Raw genomic sequence first — 26960 nt, forward strand, 5'->3', positions numbered from 1 at the left:
GGGGTCCAGCGGGGCCCAAGGCCCCCAAGTCAGCCCCTCCCCAGCCTCGAGGTCCGTCACCACAGGACCCGAGGCCGAGTCCTCTCCCCAAGCCCCGACCCCACAAGACAAGGACGGAGCAGCCGGAAAAGCTGGAGGAAGGGGGGCCCACTGGTCAGACCCTGAAGCTTCGGCCGGGAGACAAGACTCGAATGCCTCTGCCGCCCCCCCGGAAGGGGCAACCCCCGAAGCTGCCCGAGTCTCGAGATCAAGTAACCCCTGCTCCGACCCCGAAACCCTCAGACGCTTCGGGGCCGGAAGCAGGGGCGGGGGACCAGAACGAACAGAAGGGGAAGGACGAGGAGGTGCGGACTGAACCAGGATCGAAGCGACCCCCACCCCCAAGTCCGGGTCTCGAAAAGCAAAGCGGGGCAGCCCCGGGGCATCCGGGGAAGCAACCAACCGAGCGCGTTGCAACAGACGAAACCTAGACTGCAACGCACGTGCCGCCTGTACCCGAATAGAATCATCAGAGGATTGGGTAAATTGAGTCACAAGCAAGCAGCAACACTCACAGGACTCAGGGTCGAAAGTATCACCGACCCAACAGGCAGCGTGGCAGAGGCAAAAACAATGAGGGTCACCCTGAGACAAGGGGACCGAGCAACCCTCAAACTCGCACACAGCGAGTGGGGACTCCGGGGTCACATCCATCGGACCCACGCGCCCCCTATGGGATTCCCAGGGTCCTGAGCGTTTACTTTAAGAGGACTCGCGCTCAGGTAGTCCCAGGCAGGGTGCTGCAAACCGGCGCCCAAAACTACCAAGCAAACTTCTAAAGCTGAACCCCAGGGACGTGTACACTCACGGGGACCTAGCAGGGGGCGCCACCGAGGAGAACAGTGGAAGGGCAAAAACAAACTGAATAAAATGACAGAACCCCCCACCAGGCAAAAACAAAAAGAAAAGCAAAACCCCGCAAGAGGACAGCGAACCCCAAGGAACAGAGCCGGCCGCGATGTCGGGAATTACAAGCTGAGCAGCACCCTGCGCCCCTACCAGTGCAAACTGCCTCTTACCTGCCGGTAACAAGGGAGAACAGAACACCCAAGAGCCCAACAGGCGGCCGAAAAACCGAAAGGTAAAACGGACCAGCAGAGGCAGACCCCGAGGAGCCTGTGGAAGGTGGCCCCAAGCCCCAAGGGCAGTACTTACAGGGCACCTAGGGAAGGCAGCCCTAGGCGCATGCAGCCCGAGTACTGAAGATAACTCCTGGCTCTCGCACCCACAAAACTAACACCACACTCAAAGCACAGTGCAGTAGCGACACCGGAGCCAGAGCACACGACCATCGCCCATAGCATCAGCCTCAAGAACTGAGGTGTGGGTAGCCGGCGCGGGGGGTCTGGGGCTCCCCCTTCCCCCTCCCGGGGAGGGGGGAGCTGCGCAGACAGCGGCGCGGCAGTGTGTGACGTCACACTAATTTGCTTGTTTTCGGTTGGGGAGTTCTATCCACTAGTTCGGTATTAGGTAGCAATTTTAACCAGAATAGGGGTTTGTTTTGGGGCGCTTACCTTTCTGGGTGCCTGTTCCGGTCGATGGCAGACATAGAATGCTTCCAACTACACGGGGGCTTCTATAGGCCATTGCTCCCCTTGCCTCTCTGAGGGGGCCCGGTTCTGGCCGTGGTCCCCGGTAGGCCTAAGAACTCCATACACATGACTGATGCCAAAGTCTGACATTAGCATATCAGCCTGGGATAGCTCCGGGGAGCCGACGGGGCTCCCCCCAGAAAAGCATGTATTTTTCATGCTTTTCATGCTACTGCTTACCCAACTATTAAATAAATGTAAACAAAGCTGTCAAAGATTGAGGAAAGTTATACTCGTTCATAAGTACTTGCGTAACTGCTTCGTGAATCTGGCTCCAGGGCCCAAGCGGATTCCAAAGAGTGGACGAGAACTGCCTGTCAGCACGCGAGGTGAGAGGCAAAGAACAGCGACAACGTTTCCTGCAGAATCAGTGAAGACAACCTAAACAAGGCAGCCGAGGCATACGGACCGGACGCATGCCCGAAAGGCAGCTCATCCACTTCTTCAAGCCAGTCCGAAGACAGCTCCAGCAGGGGAAAAAAAGTGCAAGACTGCAAGCATAAGAAATATTGCCGGAACAACCGTGGACATTTTCAAGAGGAAACTAGATTTATTCCTCCAAGGAGTGCCGGACCAACCGGGCTGTGGTGGGTATGTGGGCCTGCGGGCCGCTCCAAGCAACAGCCTGGTGGACCAAACTCTCACAAGTCGAGCCTGGCCTCGGGCCGGGCTTGGGGAGTAGAAGAACTCCCAGAACCCCATCAACCAGGTATAATCAACCAGGTACTGAAGCCAAATGCCCACGGGCATGCAAATCCTAAGCGACCAGGGACACCGAAAGGAAATGGACTTGCATGTCAAGCTGCACCTGGCCGATATCATGAGGAAGGGACAAACAAACATGAAGAAGGTAAACAAACATGAAGAAGGTAAACAAACATGAAGAAGGTAAACAAACATGAAGAAGGTAAACAAACATGAAGAAGGTACTCAAACTTGCCCTCCCACCATGCAAGCATGCGGGTCCAACAAAACCCATGCCAAGACCCCAACGAAAAGAAAGGGCAGTCTGCCAGCCAAGAAGACTCCGGCACCTCATAACGCACCCAGTAAGGAAAAGAGGAGCCAAACACAGAAGGAGGGTCCATCATAGAGGCATAATCTGGATCTCACAGGAGGCAAGCTGCAATAGCCTCCTGCACCTCCCTCATCGGGATATGGGAAGCCGAAAACCTCCAGAAGGAGGAAACCGAGGACCCCAAGGGAACCCCAGAACCAAACTCGGGGGAAGAGTCGAACCCACATCAAACTCGTACAGGGAGGCGGGAAAGGAATCGGCAGACACAACTATCACAAGCAAGGAAAATAAGCCTAAGCAGGGAGAGCGAAGAAATAGAACAAACGTTGAAGCGATCACATGAGTCTGAGAAAATGGAATTGGAACAGAGAGCTATACAAGAGATAAGGAAAAATCCGAAATATTTTTTCACATACGCAAAATCAAAATCCAAAACCTCGACCAGTATTGGACCGTTAATTACAAATGAAGGTACGTACACAGAGGACAACAAAGAGATTAGTGAAATTCTAAGAAGCCAGTATGAGGCTATGTTTAGCACACCAATAAACAACATGAAAGTTGATGACCTAGACAGCTTCTTTATGAATGACATTCAAGCTGCAGATAATATAACGGATATTACCACACACTCGGAAGACTTTGAAAGAGAAATTGACAATATGCCTATGCACTCAGCTCCTGGGCCTGACTCGTGAAATTCAATATTCATAAAGAAATGTAAAGTACCAGTAGCGAGAGCACTCAGCGTAATATGTGGAAAGAGCCTGGATACAGGGGAGATACCAGCAGCGCTTAAATCTGCAGATATAGTTCCGTTGCACAAGGGGGAGTGTAAAGCCTTGGCAAAAAATTATAGGCCAGTTGCACTAACATCACACATAATAAAAGTGTTTGAAAGAGTGATTAGGAATCAAATTTCTAGTTTTATGGAAAACAATGAATTGCACAATACAGGACAACATGGATTTAGAGTGGGAAGATCCTGTCTATTACAGTTACTCAACCACTATGACAAAATCACAGAAGCCTTAGAAGAAAAGCAAAATGCAGATGTTGTATACACAGACTTTGCAAAGGCGTTTGACAAATGTGACCATGGGGTGATAGCTCACAAAATGAGGTCAATGGGAATAACTGGAAAAGTAGGACGCTGGATACTCAATTACCTGTCGAACAGAACACAAAGAGTAACAGTCAATCAGATAAAATCGAGTTCAAGCGATGTTAAAAGCTCTGTACCTCAAGGTACAGTCCTTGCACCGCTACTGTTCCTTATTCTCATATCTGATATAGACAAAAATACACATCACAGCTTCGTGTCGTCCTTTGCAGATGACACAAAAATCAGCATGAAAATTACCTCTGCTGAAGACATTGAAAAACTACAAGCAGATGTCAACAAAGTTTTCGATTGGGCAGCAGAAAATAACATGATGTTTAACAGTGATAAATTTCATGTACTCAGGTACGGCAAAAATGAGGATCTGAAACATAATACAGGGTACAAAACACAATCGAATCTTTCCATAGTAGAAAAACAGTATGTCAAGGATTTGGGAATAATGATGTCCGACGATCTAACGTTTAGGGAGCATAACCAAGCAAATATCGCGTCAGCCAGAAAAATGATCGGATGGATTACAAGAACTTTCAAATCCAGGGATCCCATCACAATGGTTGTACTCTTCAAGTCACTTGTGTTGTCCCGTCTCGAGTACTGCTCAGTACTCACTTTCCCCTTCAGAGCAGGAGAGATTGCTGAAATAGAGGGAATACAGAGAACATATACGGCACGCATAGACGACATAAAACACCTAAACTATTGGGATCGTCTCAAAGCTCTCCAAATGTACTCTCAAGAAAGGAGACGAGAGATACCAAATAATACACACATGGAAAATACTGGAGGGCCAAGTCCCTAATCTACACAGTAAAATAACAACGTACTGGAGTGAACGATATGGAAGAAAATGCAAGATTGAACCAGTGAAGAGCAGAGGTGCCATAGGCACAGTCAGAGAGCACTGTATAAACATCAGAGGTCCGTGGTTGTTCAACGTCCTCCCAGCGACTGTAAGAAATATTGCCAGAACAACCGTGGACATCTTCGAGAGAAAACTGGACTGTTTTCTAAGAGAAGTTCCGTATCAGCCGGGCTGTGGTGAGTATGTGGCCCTGCGGGCCGCTCCAAGCAACAGCCTGGTGGACCAAACTCTCAAGTCAAGCCTGGCCTCGGGCCGGGCTTGGGGAGTAGAACAACTCCCAGAACCCCATGAAGCAGGTATCAAGCAGATAATCCCACCCCCCACCCCGCGCCAAGGGTACCAACATCCAAGCGGAGTCAAATGGGGCCCAAGCCCCCCCAAGTCAACTCTTCCCCAGCCCCGGATCCTCCACATCAGGACTCGGGGCCCGAGCCATCCTCCAAACCCTCTGCCTCAAAAGAAAAGACAAAGTCCACTGGAAAAGCAGGGATGAAGGGGGACCTGATGGTGCGACCCAAAAGCCCCAGCTGGAGGAACAGGCTCGAATGCCTCTGCTGCCGATCCGGAAGGGGCAGTCCCCGAAGCCGCCCAAGTCTCGCCAGCAAGAAAAGCCTGCCCAGACACCGAAACCTGCAGACGATTGAGCCACAGCAGGAAAAGGACAATGGGGCGCGAACGAAACCAAAAGGCCACGAAAACCCAGACGGGGCAGCCGCAGGGCATCCGGAAGGCAACCAACCAAGCGTGTTGCAGCAACCTAAACCTCGCATGCAAAGCGGAAACCGCCTGCATACGAATCGCAGTAACAGTGGACCAGGTGAACTGGAGTACATGCAAGGAACACCACTCACAAGACTCCGGGTAAAATGTGTCATTGACTCAACGGACAGCATGGCGGTGGCAAAGACGGCGATTGTCACCTAAAGACAAGGAGACAGAGCAACCTTCAAACTCGCATGAAGCGAGTTGGGACTCAGAGGTCACCTCCATCGGACCAATGAGACCCAATAGGGGTTTCCAGGGTCCTTAAGCTGATTGCTAAGAGGAGCCCAGGCAATGTACTGCTAACTGGTTATCCCAGAACTACCAAGCAAACAAACTAAAAGCTGAACCCCTGCAAGGTGTGCAATCACAGGGACCTAGCAGAGGGCCACCAAAATAATGCATGTGGTCCAACAGCCACACCAGGCAAAACAAAACAAAAGAAAATAAACACCCCACAAAAGCACAACGTCTCCAGGAGGAACAGGACCAGTCGCTATACATATTAGAAGACAGCTGCACAGTACCTTGCGCCCCTGCCAGCGACAATGCTACCGCCTACCCAAGGCCTAATAGGGGTAGGAAAACCCCCAGCTGACCCCCAAGGGTGGGTAATCACCAAGCAGCAAAAGAACCCCATGGAGGTAGCCCCCAAACAGTTTGTGGAAGGTAACCCCAAACAGCAAGGGCAGTACAGTACAACCTCAATTCAACGTACCCTGATTCAATGAATCTCCGGCTAGTTCGCAACTTTTCAGGCCGGATTTACTCACCCGGTTCGACGAACAATGGTTCGCCGAAGCGGGGGATGTTCGGATTTGCTTACGACGTCGAGACAGAGTTCACAGACTGGTGGAAAACTTTCACATTCTATCACGGAATACAATTAATAATTCCTTCATATGACAAGTTGGATCACACAAATGGAAACACAAGTGGACCACACAAGTGGACCACAAGTGGTCTACAAGCTTACGATGTTGGGACAGAGTTCACAGAGTGGTGGAAAATTGTCTCATTCTATCACAGATTACAATTAATAATTCCTTCATAAGACAAGTTGGATCACACAAGTGAATCATATGAACCAAACACCAGCCAGACTGGTCCACAAGAAGTGACGCACATTAACCAAACACCAGCCAGAGTCGTCCACACAAGTGAACGACTGAGTTTCAATGATTTTCGTTCACCAATTTGTGGCACACGTATCTTTGTAAATTAATTTAAAGGCTGAAGCGTGAATAGCTAGCTAATGTGTTGAAATCTTCTTATATACATTTTCTGTGATGAAACAAGATGAGTGAGGGTGGATAGATAAGGGAATACTGTACAGTAAACCTCACTTTACAGTGAGGTTTCACTCACTTTCGTCTGTGTTGTCATAGTTCAGTGACCCATGACTTTGAAATTTCACGTTAATAAATCATTTCTAAAACTGGTTTTAATAATTCTTTATTATCCTAATTAAACTAAACTAAATAAAACCAAAAATATACTGTAATAAGATAGATATCTGCTATTTGAGAAATTATTCACATTATTGGCGGCACAACTCCAGCACGAGTGGACGTGTCTAATCCCTGTCCACACAACACCATGCTTGTTGTGTTCAATTTCGTCGCCACAGTTCAGTGATCTACGGCTTCGAAATAATAAAATTAATAAATCAGTTCCAAAGTAAGTATTTTTTATAGCTTTCATTACCGTAATAATGTTGCTAAACTAAATATGTAACCCAAAAATATATAATTTGATGTAAATCGAGTATTTGAGAGAAATTTATGCTACTGGAAATCGAACACAACACCAGACGGTGTTTTGTTCGATTTCGTCGCCACAGTTCAGTGACCTACGGCTTCGAAATAATAAAATTAATAAATCAGTTCCAAAATAAGTATTTTTTATAACTCTTATTATTGTAATAATGTTGCTAAACTAAATATATAATTTGATGTAAATCGAATATTTAAGAGAAATTTATGTTACTGGATCTGGCTTAAGCACCAGCCTACTGAAGGGTGTACGTATAGACTTAGTCTGCATTCGTACAGTATGCACCCAGTGCCCTTAGCTTTGTCTGCGATTGACGTACAGTATTTATCCGCTGGTGGAAGAATAATTGTGGAATTGACCATTTTTTTTACTACAGCTCTTTGGTTATAAAACAAAATGTCTCAGGGGCTTACTAATAGTGCCTTATTAATACCAAAAATGAAGCAATATTTTGCAAGAACTAGTAGCAGAAAATAAACCAGCACGAGAACAGCCATACCCAACACGAGAACAGCCGTACCCAGCACGAGAACAGTCGTACCCAGCATAAGAACAGCAGTACCCAGCACGAGAACAGCCGTACCCAGCACGAGAACAGCCGTACCAAGCACGAGAACAGCTAAACCCAGCACGAGAACAGCCGTACCCAGCACGAGAACAGCCGTACCCAGCACGAGCACAGTTGTACCCAGCACTGGTACAACAGCAGCCAGCACCAGCTCACAAGCAGCAGAACCTACAGCAGCAGCGAGCACCAGCAAAGCTGATGCAAACATCTAAAAACATCGTGTGCAGCGTGAACAGTTAGAACAAGTGTTAAATTTAAGTGTGTACACAGTGTTAAAATTAAAGTTGCAGTAATTTTAGTGTACAATAGTTTTCATAAACAGTATTGTAGTACTCAACATACAGCAGAACTACTTTTAATCAACACAGTGCTAACGGCATAATGCACTGCAGTACGTATTTACTGTAGAGTATTCACAACTTCACGAAACTTCAAGATGGACATAACTTCAACAATAAGGTAAATTTATGAATTACAGTATTTTTTAGTAGAGAAGTAATATATAGGTGTGAGAGAGTGTCTCTCAAGATTCTCCCACAGCTGACTTGAATGGCTCATTACAGTGCACTGATCTTCGTGCACAAGCCTATCTCTGTTAACCCTGGATAGTGACCTGGCATGTTGGGTATCTCCAGAATGCCCACTTAACCAGGAACACTTTCATAATACGGAGGCCGCCGTATGTCCAGGCAGGAAGTAGATACAGGGAGTTAAGCATACTTGCCACCTAGGGTCAATGAGTACATTGGGAGGTGGGAGCGTGAGAGCAGAGGGGAGACGCCAGCAGCGTCTGACCTCTGGGGTCAACCGGCGCGATGGTGAAGAACAGCTATGACGTGGTCGTGACGTGTTCATGACGTCACTCCTGCTACTGCTCATCGAACGAGCTAATATGATTGGTTCCCACCCAATTGCAGCAATGCTATTGGTCAAATTGTAATCCCCTTGTGTGTGCCAAACACAAGATGCCCTGAGCTTCACGCAAAAACCATTCTTGTGAGGGATCTCTTGCATAGAGGACGTGTCCTGTTCTGTCTAACGGCCAATAGATAGAAGAACACTGTCTATTCCTCACCGTCAAGTTAACTCAGCGTCTCTACGATATACTACACACTCGCCCAGAATCACGAGTGTGAATATATAGGTCAGAAGCCTAAAGTGACAAATCTCCAGAGCGAAACAGACTGGTATCAGGTAACCCCTGGTGACAAAGATCGTTGTGAGTGACTTAGAGTGAACTAAGGCAGTGCCGCTGCCTAAGTAACCTGTGTGTGACTTTACCACAAGTGTACCTGCATGGTACCACAGCCGCCGCCAGCCGCCACTCGTCCCGAGCATGTATCTCATGTCAGTACCTCAGTACCTCGAGGCGCCCGCCCTCACTACTGCATGACGTCACCACCTTATTCGCCGCCAGTGCCAGTGTGTGTGTGCGTGTGTCTGTCTGTTAAGCATACAGCACGTCCTACTGCAAGTACCCTCCGTGTCTACGAGCGAAACCAGCTGTCAGGCCACCTATGAGTGCTTGTATAAATGTGCCTGAGTGAGTGAGTGAGTAAGGAAAGGTGCCCTATCTGTAAGTACAAGATCTTGTCATTGTTTTATTGTGTCTGTGTTGATCTAAGGTATCAACCACAGTTCTCACCTTCTCATACCTGTCACAGGTCATAGGTGAATCGACGGTGAATGCGTGTTTATCTGTATGGTATCACGGCATTTCACTCGTCTGTGAATGTGAGCTTCACATACACCACACATTTAGTTATTGTGTGTGATTATTATTGTGCATGTTATTGCCTGTCCCATTGACAGTGTATTTGTGATTTATTGCATATCATCATTACCGAGTATCCGGTTGGAACTCTTGTGATCCCTTTGCATACCGGCAGTTAGGTTGCCGTGTTAATGATTGGCTGTCAACTGTGTTAAGTTAGGTGTTTCTCCCCGAGTGGATACGAGTCGATTAGCCAGACATCAAAAGTCTCGCTAATACAACCATAGCTTTGCTGACGCCAATCTAAAGTAAATCATGCACCCTGTGTATTAGTGGTTAAGTTAGTAAATAAACTACTGTTAAGCTTTATGCGGTGTTTCCGTTGAACCACTTCTGAATACTGCCAACATTACTCAAGCCTTTAGCTCTAAGTGTTTTCAACACCGAGTTGCCTATTATTCACTAAACTATATATGTGATGAGGACCTTAGGAGTCCCTTAAAGTGTTAAATCATTGAGGAGATTCCAACGATCAACGTGGAGCAGGACCAGGTGAGACTAGTCTGAGAAGAGACCCTCAAGGACTCTAACTCGACCTTGCTCCCAGGCCCTGTACGGTTGCCCTTGTATTTTCTATTCTGCTAATTCCGACAGTTTCGTGAAGCGTCTGCCACATGTACATTGGCGACGTACGCATTGCAGTCGTGAAAGCAAAAAGAAAACCCCCACAATAGGTACAGTATGTAATACGATAATGCATTTTTATTGTGTACAAGAAAAAAAGACACTGACACAAACGCCTCCTGAAGGTCACCTCTTGCAACGAATCCAACGCTCCAACGAACTGGGGTTGGTCCCATATAGTACGTTGAATCGAGGTTGTACTGTACTTACAGGGCACCTAGGCAAGGGAACACACTAAACATAGAAAAGACCTACTACATCTTATTTGGAAACAAATCAACAAATGCAATTCAGCTTCAGACAGATAATGTAAACATTAGCAATAAAAATGATGGAAAGTTCCTTGGCCTGTACTTAGACAAGAGACTCAACTTCAGCCCCCACATACAACATATAACTTAAAAGGTTTCTAAACAGTTGGTATACTCTCTAAGATAAGATATTATGTACCTGGTTGATACCTGGTTGATGGGGTTCTGGGAGTTCTTCTGCTCCCCAAGCCTGGCCTGACTTGTGAGAGTTTGGTCCACCAGGCTGTTGCTTGGAGCGGCCCGCAGGCCCACATATCCACCACAGCCCGGTTGGTCCGGCACTCCTCGGAGGAATAAATCTAGTTTCCTCTTGAAGATGTCCACGGTTGTTCCAGCAATATTTCTTATGCTCGCTGGGAGTGTGTTAAACAACCGTGGACCTCTGATGTTTATACAGTGTTCTCTGATTGTGCCTATGGCACCCCTGCTCTTCACTGGTTCTATTCTGCATTTTCTTCCATATCGTTCACTCCAGTACATTGTTATTTTACTGTGTAGATTTGGTACTTGGCATTCCAATATCTTCCAGGTGTATATTATTTTATATCTCTCTCGTCTTCTGTCTAGCGAGTACATTTGGAGGGCTTTGAGACGATCCCAATAATTTAGGTGCTTTATCGTGTCTATGCGTGCCGTATATGTTCTCTGTATTCCCTCCTTCAGCAATCTCCCCTGCTCTGAAGGGGAAAGTGAGTACTCTACTCTGCTCTCCTCTCACTGTATTATGCACTTATCTATCCCTATCTTGCTTATGGTATCTGTGCTTGGGGTTCAACCTCTGCAAACTACCTCAAGCCCATCATCATCCAGCAAAAATCAGCTATCAAGACCAAACTAACTCTGCTTTCAGACAACACACAGCTCCCCTGTTCCAATCCCTAAACATGCTAAACATAAATTCACTCCATACATTCCCTTGTGTAAATTACGTTTATAAAACCCTTTTTTTTTAAGTGCAAACCCTGTTCTGAAACTCTTCCTGGACAGATGTAATAGAACACATGCCCACCACACTAGATCAATATCTCTTTGATATCCCCAGAATCAAACTTAATCTACGTAAACACACTATGCAAATAAAGGGACCTAGTCTATGGAACTTACTCCCTAATATTTTGAAAAACTCTCCAACTTTTGCCTTATTCAAAAGTAAAACCAAAAAGTACCTAATTTCATCTTCATAGTTTTCTACCAAGGGCTTTATCTTCACACTGTATCTAGTGCTACTCAATCCTCCAATATTTGTACCTAAGCCATATTACTTTACCATTGTAATCTTAGATATCATCTGATATTATGGTTGTTGTATTGAGTGCATATTCTACTATATTATTCCTTGAAACTTTTCCTTGAAATGATCCTCATATTGTGCTTCAGTGAACCAATGTATAACCCTGAAATGTTATCCTCATGTACCTAGTAATCCTTGTTTCTTTATTGTGTATTGTTATTATTGTGTATTATTCTAATCTGCTTTTGTGTCAAAATTTCTTCAATGTACCTGTAAACATTTTTTGTCAATTTTACTGTAATTATTCTACTTAAAATTATCTGTACCTGTAAAGAAAAGCTGTAAAGTACATGTAAACATTTTTTATCAATTTTACTGTTAATTTATCTAAAATTTTCTGTTAGTTTAAGGACTTGCCCATAACGCTATGTGTGCTAGTGGCTTTACAAGAATGTAAATTCAACATTTCTACATTCTCTGTTAACCCCCATTGTACCTTCTTGTATAAAAATAAATAAATAATATAAAATAAAATAACCCTAGGTGCATGCAACCGCAGTACTTCAGGAAGAACACCTGGCTCGCACCCCACCACACCACAACACAGCACCACATGACGCAGCACTACAAAGGATTGGAGCCAGAGAGATCGACCGCCACCGAACACAACAGCCTCAGAACTGAGGTTGGGTAGCCGGCACGAGGGGGGGTCTGGGGCTCCCCCTTTCCCCTACCACAAAGGGCAAGTTGCGCAGATATCGGCGCAGCAGCTGTGGTGACGTCATGCTTGTTTTCGATTGGGAGTTCTGCTTGCTGAATCGGCTTTTGGTTTGCAATTTTTAACTAGCTGTAGTTTTGGAATTCCTACCTTTCTGGGTGCCTGACCTGGTAGATGACAGACTGCTCCCAATTACACGGAGTTGTCTATAGGCCTTTACTCCTCATGCCTTTCTGAGCGGGTCAGGTTTTGGAGCTGGTCCCCGGTAGGCCTAGAACTCCATCAATTGACTTGCCACGGTCTAATATACACACACATCAGCCTAGCATAGCTTAAGGGAGTCGAAGGAGCTCTCCTTAGAGAAGGCAGAAAGAGCCAAGCAGAAATTTACCAACTGATTAGCTTGACATCACACATCGCAAGCTAATGGAGAGAATCCTCAGGGAGGGAATCATTCACCATCTTTCAGTGAACAATCTTGTTCAATCGACACAACATGGGTTTTGTTAAAAATAGATTCTACTTTACAAACCTGCTCACGTTTTTGTAAACGGTAACCAGCTACTCGGACAAATGACTTCCGGTGAATGTAGTATACAGGGGTACCTCAGTTTTCATAGTTAATCCATTCCCAGAGACAGTACGAATACCGAAAAATACGAATATAGAGACGAATTTTCCCATAAGAAATATTGTAAAATTAATTATTCCATTCCACACCTTCCAAAATATTAACTAAAAAATACATTTTATACAGATAACTACTCATAGTACCTTACCTTTATGGAGGACTCTTGTTGGCATATGGAAGACAATGAGGGGGGGGGGAAGGTGGAGAGGTGTTAGTGTTTGGAAGGGGAGTCCCCTTCCATTATGACAGCAGTGATGACATTTGCATACATACATACTCACTCACTCACTCACTCACTCACTCACTCACTCACTCACTCACTCACTCACTCTCACTCTCACACACTCACACACTCACACACACTCTCTCTTTCTCTCTTCTCTCTCTCTCTCTTCTCTCTCTCTCTCTTCTCTATCTCTCTCTCTCTCTCTTCTCTCTCTCTCTCTTCTCTCTCTCTCTCTTCTCTCTCTCTTCTCTCTCTCTCTCTTCTCTCTCTTCTCTCTCTTCTCTCTCTTCTCTCTCTTCTCTCTCTTCTCTCTCTTCTCTCTCTTCTCTCTCTTCTCTCTCTTCTCTCTCTTCTCTCTCTTCTCTCTCTTCTCTCTCTTCTCTCTCTTCTCTCTCTTCTCTCTCTTCTCTCTCTCTCTCTTCTCTCTCTTCTCTCTCTTCTCTCTCTTCTCTCTCTTCTCTCTCTTCTCTCTCTCTCTCTTTTACATTTTGCAGGCATACCACTAGTACCTGGTTGTGGCTCACTGCTCTCTTGTCTTGTCTTACTAAGAATCTGTCTATAGACACTTGTTTTTTCCCTATGTTTTAACACTTGTTTTTCCCTATGTTTTAACACTTGTCTGTAGTCAAACATCACATTGTCTCACTATGAATGATTTGTTTTTCCTCTATCGTCATCCTCACAACTATTTTCTTAGGTTGAACATTACCACCGACTTTCTTGGAACCCATGGCGTGATATATAATAAGAACTTTTATGTTTAGAAAAAAAAAAAAAGCACAAAGACAATGAAATTTTTCACAAAGAAGTCAAATGCAATCATCACTAGGTGGGAGACACTGGTAAACTGAAGCACCAAGCTCGCAGTGGACCCGTACATGTATGAACAAACTCAGAGCACCGAGGCAAACAATGAGTACCGAATCAAAATTTTCGGAGAAATTGAGTATGAGTACCGAAAAATACGAGAACAGGGAGAACCAAGGTTCCACTGTATATGGATTTTGCTAAAGCTTTTGATAAGGTACCACATGAAAGACTGGCAAGGAAATTACAGGCCCATGAAATAAATGGTAAAATATTAGAATGGATAAAACAATTGTTGAAGGAAAGAAAACAAAGAGTCGTGCTAAATGGGAATGAATATGAATGGAGAAATGTGATAAGTGGGGTGCCACAAGGGTCCATTTCAGGACCAACCCGTTTTGTCATATACTGTACATCAATGATATAGATGAGAATATTACAAACATCATCATCAAATTTGCAGTTCACACAAAGATTTATGGTAAAGTGGGAAATGATGATATTGAAGCCTTACAAAGAGATCTACATGAACTTCACAAATGGTCGGAAGACTGGAAAATGCTTTTTAACCCTTAAATTGCGCATCGCATCATATGATGCTTTGGAGTACTACGCAAGATTTAAACGGCCCGCGGATACACGGGGTTCACCACACCATCAGGGCTCTTGTAAACAGACGCCATTTAAAAAAAAATCGTAGGCCAAATTCCCGGGTATTAGGGGCCTCAGTATTGAGTGAGCTACCAAGCCTGACGCATGCAGCATGAGCTCACAGCACTGCTGTTCAGCTTGTGACCACAGTATCACCTAAAAATGCCATAATAAGCTTGTTCATGGTATTATGTAGCGATGATATTATTACAGAAGACCCCTGACTGTGATAAAACTGACCAGGGATCTGATAATAGCAGGATTGTGGTGATATTTAGCGCTGTGCTCCATGGAGGGAGGAGTAATGCTGTGGGAGGGAGGGTGGTAGCGTTGTCTTCTGACTGTGTGTGGCCACCTTTTATTGACTGCACTCACCAAACCAGCTTAGTGGTTCGCTATGGTGAACACAAATGTAGATACTTATATATAACGTGTGTATAGAGGGTATAAACAGCAAGAGGAGTAGGTTGGGAGCCGGCATTTTGGTGAGGGCGGTGGCGTCGTCTGCACGATTTATCATGTTTCCTGGTGACCACGATGGTCTTTGGGCACCATACCAGTTTACTTGTACAGGTATGGTGAATAAAACAGGTAGATATTTATATATAATGTGTGTATATAGCGTAATAACACCACGAACAGTATTGTTGGAGGAGAAATATTAGTGCGTCTGGCCTCGAGGTCGGTAGCCATCAGCTGACTGTGTGAGTAGCTACGTCTTTGTGCCTTTACTCACCATACAAGCTTAGATGTACAGTTATGGTGAACAAAACATGCAAATACTTATATATAATGTCTGTATATAAAAGCAAAAACAGTATGGTGGGTGGAGAATGGTGGCAAGTCAGGTGAGGTGAGGGAGGGAGGAAGGGAGTGGCCGCCAGTGGTGGGCTGCCACTGGCTGCCACTACCACTCAGCATACCAAGTTAGTGGTTCGTTATGGTGAACACGAATGTAGATACTTATATATAGCGTCTGTATATAGTGAATAAAAGCAAAAACAGTATTGTGGGAGGAGAATGTGGGTGAGTCAGGTGACTTAAGGGAGGGAGGAAGTAGCAGCCAGTGGCGGGCTGCCACTGGCACTACCACTCAGCATGCCAACTTAGTGGTTCGTTATGGTGAACACGAATGTAGATACTTATATATAACGTCTGTATATAGTGAATAAAAGCAAAATCAGTATGGTGGGAGGAGAATGTGGGTGAGTGAGGTGTTGAGGGAGGGAGTGAGTGGCTGGCTGGTACACGGCGATCACTCCTTGTTACTTTTTGACTCATAATAGCAACTTGTGGTTCGTTATGGTGAACAAAACATGCAGATACTTATATATAACCTGTGTACATAGTGTAATAACCGACAAAGTATTTGTTCACTGTTTGATGAACATAATTGAATCAACAATATGCACACCATATTTTTGAGTACAGTGATGATTCACTCATTTTATTATATAAATATATCACACTACACACTATTAAATAATATTACAGCAAAAAAACCAGCGTTGAATGTAATGAAACGCCATTTTCTGGGTGAGTCCCGGAGGCTCCCCGGAGCTATCCCAGGCTGATATGCTAATGTCAGACTTTGGCATCAGTCATGTGTATGGAGTTCTTAGGCCTACCGGGGACCACGGCCAGAACCGGGCCCCCTCAGAGAGGCAAGGGGAGCAATGGCCTATAGAAGCCCCCGTGTAGTTGGAAGCATTCTATGTCTGCCATCGACCGGAACAGGCACCCAGAAAGGTAAGCGCCCCAAAACAAACCCCTATTCTGGTTAAAATTGCTACCTAATACCGAACTAGTGGATAGAACTCCCCAACCGAAAACAAGCAAATTAGTGTGACGTCACACACTGCCGCGCCGCTGTCTGCGCAGCTCCCCCCTCCCCGGGAGGGGGAAGGGGGAGCCCCAGACCCCCCGCGCCGGCTACCCACACCTCAGTTCTTGAGGCTGGATGTCAAAAACGCGAAAAACCGCCGACCGGAGGGAGGGAGGGATGCCGGGGAGCCTCCGGGACTCACCCAGAAAATGGCGTTTCATTACATTCAACGCTGGTTTTCTGGGGGGAGCCCCATCGGCTCCCCGGAGCTAACTACCCACAGACAGAAAAAGAGGGACTTACCCGGGAGGCGGTCGTCGCTCACCCCTCAACTCGAAGCCGAGACAACTGGCTGCAACCGCCGACCCAAAGCAACACAGGCCCGACGAGGGCCAGGGACATTCACAAGGTAACGAGCAGCCAGGACCCTGTTCGACCGCCAAAATCCCCGCGCCCGAATATCAGACCAAGACATATTCCCAAAGACGGCAGCAAGAGCCGCGAACTTACGAACGTCATGGGCACGGGGATAGACCGCAGGCTGGCTAGACCTAATAACCCTGCGGACGACCTGAGAGACCCGAACCCGCGAACAGGGAAGAAGGGAAACCGGATCAACCCACAGCGCGTCCCCGGACACAGAAGCTGTGGCGCGCAAATAACGGCGAAGCGCCGCAACCGGACACAAAACATGATGCACCCCTGGCCTGACCAACCAAGCATCAACCACCCATGGACCCCTCCGGAACGCAGCAGTCTCATTCTTCGCCAGAAAAGAAGGAGACGGCTGCAAACGAACAAAACTATCACCACGACCAAAAGAGCAGAAACCCCTGCGCCGGAGGAGAGCATGAAGCTCCCCTACCCGACCCCCAGAGGCCAAAGCCAACAAGAAAAGTGCCTTGGAAAAACAATCCTGGACCGAAGGGGCCACAACGAAACGAGGAGATGAAAGGAAAGCGAGCACTCTGTCCAAAGACCAGGACGGCTCAGGCGACGCATGAGCAGGCCGGAGGTGAAACAATGCACGAGACAGCTTGCGAAACGGCGCAGACGTAACATCGATACCGAAAGCAAGCTGAAGCGGCTCCGCCAGCGCCGCACGATACGAAGCGACAGTGTTAGGCATAAGATGACGGTCCTGAAACAACCACGAGAGGAAGGACAAGACCACCCGAACAGACAAGGAGCTAACACGACGAAGACGCAAAAAGAAACGGAAGGACCGCCAGGAAACTTCATACTGCCGCCGAGAAGAAGCCCTCAGGTGGGACACCAACAAGGAGGCCACCTGACCACCATAGAGATGATGATAGACTCGAGTCAAAAAAACCATACGCGAAGACTCGAGGAGAAGATCGAACCAGCTACGTGACGTACCGGCCCGATCTGCTGAAAGAGGCGGAGCCGCGGGAAAACCCTCGGGTTCGGACACCGAGCAACCAGCGCCTGAAACCAAGGCTGGGCCGGCCACCAAGGGGCCAGAAGGACAACTCTCCCCCGGTAAGTCTCTAAGCGAGTCAGGACCTGGAGCAACAGCCGAACTGGGGGAAAGAGGTACAGGAACCCCCACCTCGACCAGTCGAGCCGAAAGGCATCGACCCCGACGGCCTCGCAATCGGGGAAGGGCGCCGCATAAACGGGAAGACGCCGCGACCACGCCGACGCGAAGAGGTCCACCTCGGGGCGCCCGAACGTCTGGCAAAGCCAACGGAAGGACTCGTCGTCGACCGTCCACTCCGTGGAGAGGGGAACGAAGCGAGACAGGGCGTCGGCCAAGACGTTGGACACGCCCCGTACGTGAACCGCCAGGAGAGCCAAACCCCGAGAACTCAGCAGACGAGTCACCCGAAGCGACCAACCCCAAAGAGACAAGGACCGCATCGAACCCCCGCGGTTCAGGCAATGAACCACCGGAGAGCAGTCCGAATGGAGCCGAATCGTCGATCCGCGGGCCACCCGAATCCTCCCCAGAGCAAACCACACTGCCGCGAACTCCCGCACCGTACTGTGAGCTCGACGGAAGGACGGATCCCAACGCCCCTGGCCGGCCTGGTGAGCACTGGTCACAAAACCCCAGCCGAGAGACGACGCATCCCTGTACACATCGAGCGAGGGCTCGGGTAGGCGCCAAGGCACTGAACCCCGAAAAACCCGAAGAGGAAGCCGGTGACGCAGCAACCGACGCAAGGCCCCCGGGGGTCGAACTCTGCGATCGCGAGAGAGGCGGAAGGGGGAACCCCGAAGGAACCAGAACAGCCGTCGAAGCCAAACCCGACCCGGCGGGTAGACCACCATCGCGAAGTTCAGGCTCCCGCACAGCCCCTCGAGCAACCGCCGGGTGACCCGAGGGCCCTCCAGAAACAGACGAAGGCGGGACCGCAGCCGCAGGAGAGACTCCGGAGGGAGAGACAAGGAGGCGGTCCGAGAGTCCCACACGAGACCCAGCCAAGTCCGAACCTGAGAGGGAACCAGATGGGACTTCCTCCAGTTCACCAAGAACCCGAACCCGGCGAGCTGGGAAAGAACCAAATCCCTGGCTAGCAAGCAAGCTGACTGGCTGGGAGCCCAAACCAGCCAGTCGTCGAGGTAGGCCAACACCCGAACACCTAGGAGACGCAAACGAGCCACCACAACCCGTGTAAGGCGTGTGAACACGTGAGGTGCCAGGTTCAACCCGAACGGGAGACAACGAAAGCGGTAACTCAGACGCCCCACTACAAAACCGAGCCAGTCCCTGAACCGCGGATGAATCGGGACATGCCAATAAGCGTCCCGGAGGTCCAGGGACACCATCCAAGCACCCGGCTCCAAGAGGAGCCGAACCTGAGACAGCGTAGTCATCCGAAAGGAGGGGCAATGAACCCAGGGGTTCAGACGGGACAAGTCCAGAATGAACCGCAGGTCCGCGCAGTCCCGTTTCGGAACCGGAAAGACGGGAAACCCATCTGAGGGACGACGTCGTTTCGACGACGCCCAAGCGTACCCACTCCAAGACGACTCGACAGAGCGCAGGGGAAGAAGCCTGCCCCGCCAGCCCCGACCCCCCAAAGGGGGGAGGGGCCACCCAACGCCACCGCAGGCCGCGAGACACGACCCGAAAGGCCCACGAATCGTGGGACCAGGCGCGGGCGAACAGCGCAAGCCGCCCCCCCCATCGCCCCGTCAAAGGGGCAAACCGCGAAAGGGCCGGCGACCCTTACGAGACCCAGAACCCCGCACAGCGCGAACACCGCGCCGACCAGACGAGGGAGGGTCCGCAGGAGGAGCCAACCCCAAACCTGACACCAGAGGCCTACCACGACGAGAGGAACCCCGAGCCCTGGCACGACCTTTCCGGGAAGACCCACCCCGGGACCCCCGGAAAACCAACAAGTCCGACATTGGACGACAAGCCGCCGACGCAGCCTGAATAAACTGCGCCACGGCCGACTCCCCAAACAGGAGAGGACAAAAAGGTGAAGAACGCCTAAGAGCCAGAGCCCAAGCAGATTCCACGGAGGAACCCAGCACCGCCTGCCGACACGCGAGACGGGAAGCATAGAACAGGGAAACCGCATCCCGCAAAATCGGCGTGAACAGCTTCAACAAGGCAGCCGACGAACGCGCAGCCGAGGACAAGGTGCCGGACCCCGGGACGGACCCAAGCGTCCCCACATCCTCCACGAGCCAATCCGAAGACAGCTCCAGGAGGGAAAAGAACCGCAAGGCCGAACACAAAAGGCCCCGAGCGCGCAAGTCCTCCGCCACGAGCGCCGCCGAAAGGGAGGGAACCTGCACATGGAGCTGAATAACGCCCACATCGCGGGGAAGGGCAGGGGCAAACAAGCACTCATTCAGGTACTCAAGTTCACCCCCCAGGAAAACCTGAAGCACCGTGGAAGCTTCCCGCCACTCCAGCGTGCGGGAACGACAGAAGGAATGCCAGGAATCCAGACCAAACAAGGGGCAGTCTGCTAGCCAGGATGACTCCGGAGCCTCGTAACGGAGCCAGAAAGGGAACGAAGTCCCAAACCTGAACGTGGACGGATCCATTTCCGAGGCATAATCCGGGTCACGCAGCAGGTAAGCTGCAAAGGCCGCTCGCACCACACCAGGTTGGATGCGATAAGCCGAAAACCTCCGGAAGGACGGAACCGACGTACCCGGGGGAACACGGAACCGTACCCGGGGAGGGGCCGACACCAAATCCAACTCGTACGCAGAGGGGGGGAAAGAAAACCCCACTCCTTGTAACAATAAGCCCCGCTCAGTGGGAAGAAAAACCCAGGCGGGGTCCAGCGGGGCCCAAGGCCCCCAAGTCAGCCCCTCCCCAGCCTCGAGGTCCGTCACCACAGGACCCGAGGCCGAGTCCTCTCCCCAAGCCCCGACCCCACAAGACAAGGACGGAGCAGCCGGAAAAGCTGGAGGAAGGGGGGCCCACTGGTCAGACCCTGAAGCTTCGGCCGGGAGACAAGACTCGAATGCCTCTGCCGCCCCCCCGGAAGGGGCAACCCCCGAAGCTGCCCGAGTCTCGAGATCAAGTAACCCCTGCTCCGACCCCGAAACCCTCAGACGCTTCGGGGTCGGAAGCAGGGGCGGGGGACCAGAACGAACAGAAGGGGAAGGACGAGGAGGTGCGGACTGAACCAGGATCGAAGCGACCCCCACCCCCAAGTCCGGGTCTCGAAAAGCAAAGCGGGGCAGCCCCGGGGCATCCGGGGAAGCAACCAACCGAGCGCGTTGCAACAGACGAAACCTAGACTGCAACGCACGTGCCGCCTGTACCCGAATAGAATCATCAGAGGATTGGGTAAATTGAGTCACAAGCAAGCAGCAACACTCACAGGACTCAGGGTCGAAAGTATCACCGACCCAACAGGCAGCATGGCAGAGGCAAAAACAATGAGGGTCACCCTGAGACAAGGGGACCGAGCAACCCTCAAACTCGCACACAGCGAGTGGGGACTCCGGGGTCACATCCATCGGACCCACGCGCCCCCTAGGGGATTCCCAGGGTCCTGAGCGTTTACTTTAAGAGGACTCGCGCTCAGGTAGTCCCAGGCAGGGTGCTGCAAACCGGCGCCCAAAACTACCAAGCAAACTTCTAAAGCTGAACCCCAGGGACGTGTACACTCACGGGGACCTAGCAGGGGGCGCCACCGAGGAGAACAGTGGAAGGGCAAAAACAAACTGAATAATGACAGAACCCCCCACCAGGCAAAAACAAAAAGAAAAACAAAACCCCGCAAGAGGACAGCGAACCCCAAAGAACAGAGCCGGCCGCGATGTCGGGAATTACAAGCTGAGCAGCACCCTGCGCCCCTACCAGTGCAAACTGCCTCTTACCTGCCGGTAACAAGGGAGAACAGAACACCCAAGAGCCCAACAGGCGGCCGAAAAACCGAAAGGTAAAACGGACCAGCAGAGGCAGACCCCGAGGAGCCTGTGGAAGGTGGCCCCAAGCCCCAAGGGCAGTACTTACAGGGCACCTAGGGAAGGCAGCCCTAGGCGCATGCAGCCCGAGTACTGAAGATAACTCCTGGCTCTCGCACCCACAAAACTAACACCACACTCAAAGCACAGTGCAGTAGCGACACCGGAGCCAGAGCACACGACCATCGCCTATAGCATCAGCCTCAAGAACTGAGGTGTGGGTAGCCGGCGCGGGGGGTCTGGGGCTCCCCCTTCCCCCTCCCGGGGAGGGGGGAGCTGCGCAGACAGCGGCGCGGCAGTGTGTGACGTCACACTAATTTGCTTGTTTTCGGTTGGGGAGTTCTATCCACTAGTTCGGTATTAGGTAGCAATTTTAACCAGAATAGGGGTTTGTTTTGGGGCGCTTACCTTTCTGGGTGCCTGTTCCGGTCGATGGCAGACATAGAATGCTTCCAACTACACGGGGGCTTCTATAGGCCATTGCTCCCCTTGCCTCTCTGAGGGGGCCCGGTTCTGGCCGTGGTCCCCGGTAGGCCTAAGAACTCCATACACATGACTGATGCCAAAGTCTGACATTAGCATATCAGCCTGGGATAGCTCCGGGGAGCCGACGGGGCTCCCCCCAGAAAAAACTACGAAAAATCAATCAGAGACATTGAAATAATTAGGTAATTATCTCTTTGTGGCAACTCTGGCCTGACAGCTGGCGAGGAACAGGCCGCCTGGGATGCACGCCGAGTCAGCGCCTGTTTTTTGCCAGACTTCCCCGCCCTATAGCGGGCAATATATGCCACTTACGATTTTTTTATTATTTTTCCCGTGATCAGTGAACACAAATTAACAGGTTAGGAAGGAAAATTATTATTTTATTTTTTTTTTTTTGGTATGCGCCTTTGGGTGTCAAATGGTATATAGCCATGTGCCATTTATGGGTTAATATCCACAAATGCAAAACCTTGCATGTGGGGCATAACAACCCATGCCATGACTAGCAAATTAATAGCATTACATTACAGCAGATTGGTGAAGGAAAAATATTGGAGTCAAAATCCACCACTCAGGGAGCCAGTCGGCTGAGCGGACAGCACGCTGGACTTGTGATCCTGTGGTCCTGGGTTCGATCCCAGGCGCTGGCAAGAAACAATGGGCAGAGTTTCTTTCACCCTATGCCCCTGTTACCTAGCAGTAAAATAGGTACCTGGGTGTTAGTCAGCTGTCACGGCCTGCTTCCTGGGGGTGGAGGCCTGGTTGAGGACCGGGCCGCGGGGACACTAAAGCCCCGAAATCATCTCAAGATAACCTCAAGATAACCTCACTAAAAGTTGCACAACAGATAGGAGCAGCAGTCGGAAAAGCTAACCAAACCCTTGGGATAATCAAGAGTACTTTTGACTTCAAGGAAAAGAATGTAATGATTCAAGTGTATAAATCTCTGGTGCACCCCCATTTGGATTACTGTATCCAAGCATGGAGACCTCATTTTCAGAAGGACATATAGCTGCTCTGGAGAAAGTGCAATACCGGACGACAAACATCATTTCAGAGATAAGTCATCTCTCGAATCAGGAACAGTTGAGGGCCACAGAGCTAACATCACTGCAAACCAGGCATGACAGGGCAGATCTCATTGAAACTTTAAAAATATGTACTGAACAAGTTAGAGGATGTTGAGCTGGACAATTTTTTCAAAAGGTCAGATGTAACACAAACAAGGAGCAACAGTTTCAAGCTCAACAAGCCACTATGTAGGACTGAGAACAGGAGATGCTTTTTCTTCCACAGGGTTATAAATCCATGGAACTGCCTACCTGCCATAACTACCAAAACTGTGTTCAGTTTTAAAATCTACCTGTAAAATATTAAGGCAAATTGGGGGACCTTCGAAAAGCTGCCAGCTTCCTGTCCTCGTCAAGGCCACTAGCGTTATTGGCCCTCAGGTAAATTCAGATATACAGTATAGGTAAACGGTGTTTTTACTGTTATTACACTTTATACACACATTATATATAACTACATTTTTTGTGTACCATAATGAACCACAAAGATCATGTTGTTGAGAGTTTTAATACACATAACACCGATCCCACAGTTTGACTAGCACCCGACAGCCGAGTGTGGTGGGGGTTGCTCCAAAAACATTACACATAGAAATCACAATTAGCGTGATGCATCAAATGAACAAATCCACAAGGTCTGTGACGAGGGTTCGAACCTACATCCGAGAGGATCCCAGACGCTGCCTTAATCGACTGAGCTACGACATGGTAAAAGAATTGATACAAATACATTTTTCATAATTATTTCAGTGCCTGTAAATGGTTTTATACCTAGTTTTTTGCAGTAATATTATTCAAGTGTAATTTGTATAATTTATATATAGTTAAATGTGTGGGAAAATCACAATGCTAAAATAATATGGTGTTATATACAGTGACATGTATATTATATTCCAATATCAAATTGTTTTTGTGGTTATTACACTATATATACACACATGTTATATATCACTATCAACATTTTTATGTACATAATGAACTAATAAGTAGTTCTGGTGGGTGTGGCAATTAAATCAAAACACAACATGGAGCCATATGATACGAGCAGACAACACCAGCAATCATCTACTGCAAGAAAATGCCTCCAATATTCTATACATTTTGCTATGACTAGCCACAGAACTGCTGTTATCACATTCATGTCAAAAAATCCTGAATAGAAATCCATTTCCACAAGGTTATATTGTAAAGGAGCACGAGGTCATTTCACGATGCATAGATGCAGTGTTAGGAGTAAGGTATTTTGCAGGATTAAATGCTACATTGGTTAGGTGCATAATGTTGTGAGCAGATGCTTTTTTGTTTTATAAGCATTGTAAATAGTAAGTCATATAACCTATACCCGGTGACGTCAATGTTTATTGCTGTTGAAATAAACGCGTTGGGTTCTCTTCATGCCAAATGGCAACGAGGATTATTAACACCTAAGGCACAGAGTCTTAAAGTAATAAATGAGGTGGAGGATCAGGAGAGAGCAGAGTATGTTGTGACAACAGTTGAGTTGTGCAACCCATCGTGGCCATGGCTACCTCAGCACTAATCTCAATGGGGCTGTTTGATGCTAGCAAGATCTGGTTGGACCTGTGGCAGGTCCAATGTCCAAAACAGAGGTGCAACAGGTACTCTGAGAGAGAACTCTATCAACATCAGAGGTCCGAGACTGTTCAACACGCTTCCACTACACATAAGGGACATAACTGGCCGACCCCTCACAGTGTTCAAGAGAGAACTGGATAAGCACCTCCAAAGGATACCTGATCAAACAGGCTGTGACTCATACGTCAGGCTGCGAGCAGCCGCGTCCAACAGCCTGGTTGATCAGTCCGGCAACCAGGAGGCCTGGTCGACGACCGGGCCGCGGGGACGCTAAGCCCCGGAAGCACCTCAAGGTAACCTCAAGGTAGGTGGCTGAGCTTAATGGAAGCCAACTTCCAGTACCATGGGATTAAGGAGGACACAAAACAAGAAAACACTACTTTTAGTTTCACTGGGTACAGAAGTATATAGTATCCTGGGTAACACGTATGTGCCAGAGCTACTCCACACAAACACCTATGAAAACCTGGGGCCAGATTCACGAAGTAGTTACGCAAGTACTTATGAATGACATAGATGATTTTGGGTAGTAGAACCCCAAGCACAAATACCATAATTTGGACAAGGCTAGGTGAGTAATAGAGCAATACCAGGGCAGGGCGAGGTACACATTAACTTGAGTTTAGAAAAAATGCCAATAGTTTTAGAAACTTTTTTTTGCTATATTTTGAATGTGTCCCTGGAAATTCAGCTTGTTATTAATGAGAACACCAAGGAATTTACCATCTATTTTGCTATTAATTTGGATATTGTTAATTCTTAGATTAATTTAAACAGAGGATTTATTACCAAACAAAATATAGAAGGTCTTATCAATGTTAAGGGTGAATTTGTTAGCAGTTAGCCAAAGATGGACTTTGTTTAGTTCAGTATTCACTGTGTCATTCAGAGTAAGAGGGTCAGGACGGGAGAAAATGAAGGTTGTGTCATCAGCAAATAAAATTGGCTCGAGATGTCGAGAGGCAATGCAATGTCAGAGACACCACTAGAACATTATCTGGTTGATACCTGGTTGATGGGGTTCTGGGAGTTCTTCTACTCCCAAAGCCCGGCCCGAGGCCAGGCTTGAACTAACACAATGCAATGTCAAAGTGACCATTAGAAGTGTGACACACGTACCTGATTTACCAGAGGGCCACTAACCCAAGTAGCCTCGACAAGGACAGGAAGCCGTCGGCTTGTCGAGCCCCCTCCCCACTCCTGGTCCATTTTACTCACCCTCCCCAGGATGCAAATTCACAACAAACTCACTACTGGGTACCTATTTACTGCTATATGAACGGGAGGCATTAGGTAATAGGAAACGAACCCAACCATTTCTGTTCAGCCCCGGGATTCGAACCCGGAAATCTCAATTACGAGTCGAGAACGAAGCTAACTCTACTACCTGGACCCCGACCCCTCATAATATTCTCAGCTCTGGGGCTACCACAAGCTTCTGATCATTCCATTTCAATATAGGTGCATGTGTACGTACGCGAGGCGGCGAGGGTAGGAGCAGACGCCGCCACAGAGGAGAGAGGTGAGACAGGAGAGAGGCCACACAGGAGAGAGGTGAGGGACGCCACCGCCAGCTGCCGTCTCCCTCTACCACCACAACAACAACAACAACTCTCCCTCTCAATGTATAAACTTTACATACGTATCTGCTTTTAATCATCAAAATGAGTTGTATGGGCAAAGAATATATGGTCGATGCTGTTAGTGACGTTACATGCATATTACGGTAATTGTATGATTATTTTTGTGTACAAAGCCATTGTTGTTAATCCCTTTATGTCTCTTTCCATTAGTTAATCTGTAACTGTTAATCATAGTAAAATTGTGGTGTTTTCAGCAACTCTTTATAACA

At 48.4% G+C, this 26960-nt stretch overlaps 1 protein-coding gene across 1 annotated transcript in view; it reads right to left on the reverse strand.

The window, feature by feature from the left end:
* The window catches only part of LOC123755885 (zinc finger protein 271-like), a 55063-nt gene extending 28355 nt beyond the window's left edge, over positions 1-26708 (reverse strand). The window contains exon 1 of the mRNA XM_069305457.1: positions 26586-26708. The gene's annotated coding sequence lies outside the window, so the exon portion shown is untranslated. The remainder of the gene's footprint in view (positions 1-26585) is intronic.
* Positions 26709-26960: the final 252 nt, after the last annotated feature.

This window comes from Procambarus clarkii, chromosome 55 (assembly GCF_040958095.1).
Source record: "Procambarus clarkii isolate CNS0578487 chromosome 55, FALCON_Pclarkii_2.0, whole genome shotgun sequence".
NCBI lineage: Eukaryota > Metazoa > Arthropoda > Malacostraca > Decapoda > Cambaridae > Procambarus > Procambarus clarkii.